Consider the following 1505-nt stretch of genomic DNA (forward strand, 5'->3'; position numbering starts at 1 on the left):
TCAGTCTCTCAGTCTCAGTCTCGCTCTCTCGCAGTCTCCCTCTCAGTCTCTCAGTCTCTCTCTCTCAGTCTCTCTCTCTCAGTCTCTCAGTCTCAGTCTCGCTCTCTCGCAGTCTCTCTCTGTCTCTCTCTCAGTCTCTCAGTCTGTCTCGCTCTCTCGCAGTCTCCCTCTCAGTCTCTCAGTCTCTCTCTCTCAGTCTCTCTCTCTCAGTCTCTCAGTCTCAGTCTCGCTCTCTCGCAGTCTCCCTCTCAGTCTCTCAGTCTCTCTCTCTCAGTCTCTCTCTCTCAGTCTCTCAGTCTGTCTCGCTCTCTCGCAGTCTCCCTCTCAGTCTCAGTCTCTCTCTCTCAGTCTCTCTCGCAGTCTCTCAGTTTCTCAGTCTCGCTCTCAGTCTCTCTTTCTCGCTCTCAGTCTCTCTCCCAATCCCTATGTCTCAGCCGCAACACTTTACTGTGAAGCGCTTTGAGACGCCTCAAAGACGCCCTCTCGAGGCGCGATATCCATATCAATCGCAAGGATTGTCACTGTTTTCTTAGCCTTTTTAACGCCGTCGCCGACACAGCAGTCACCACACTGCGCATTAAATCCTGTGAAGCGCTTTCATGGCACCTCTCCGTGGACTGTGAGCCAACTCACAAGTCCCCGAGGCAGGGGGCGCGAAGCCCTGGACCTCCCGGCTCAAAAGCGAGAGTGAAACCGACCGAGTCGGGGCTTAAAATATCCAGTAGGTGGTGCAACTCTACAGGTAAATGGTCTTGTGGTTCCCGGGGACTGAGTTCTTCCCACTCGGCCTCCGTTAACCCTGGCGGTGAGCGTTGGCACGACTCAGGGAGGAGGAAGGTCTTCAGGCGTGACCCGAACATGGGGAAGGAAGGGAGGGGCAAGGCGGGGAGATACAGGGAGAGCGTTCCAGTTTCGGGGCCTGAAAGTGCGCCCCTCCGATGAGTTTCCGGGCGGCTTGGGGGGGTTGTGAGTGTAATCATAGCAATGAGTTTAACGTTACTGGGTACTCCGTGCTGTCAGATTCTGTGCGTGTGCGCGCGCGCGTGTGTGTGTGTGTGTGTGTGAAAAGCAATTTCATGTGCAATTAATTCCCACTGTTTCCATTGATGTGAAGACAGAAGTAAATCGCAAACGGTAGAAACACGGGTTGTTGGGGGGGGAATGGGAGGGAGAGGGGCGATGACACGGGCGAGCGAGCCAGCCAGGGAGAAAGGGGGAGAAAGGGGGGGGGGGCGGCGCGGGGTGACCCCGCGTCCCCCACAAACAGCCGTGGATTGAGTGATCACGTCATTATTTCTGTTTATTTTATTTTTTGGGAGGGATTATTACCATCCGCCCATCGACTCACAACCGGGTTCCCACCGACCCACTGGTGTGCGTGACTCTAAAGTCTCAAGACCCTCCTCTCTGACAGTGCCCTCGGCCACCCTCCCACCTCCCGCTTGTCCCCCACCCCTCTCGATACCAGCCCGCAGTGCCTTGACCTGTTAAGAGACGTTCCCCCC

Source organism: Callorhinchus milii, unplaced genomic scaffold (assembly GCF_018977255.1).
Source record: "Callorhinchus milii isolate IMCB2004 unplaced genomic scaffold, IMCB_Cmil_1.0 Scaffold2, whole genome shotgun sequence".
NCBI lineage: Eukaryota > Metazoa > Chordata > Chondrichthyes > Chimaeriformes > Callorhinchidae > Callorhinchus > Callorhinchus milii.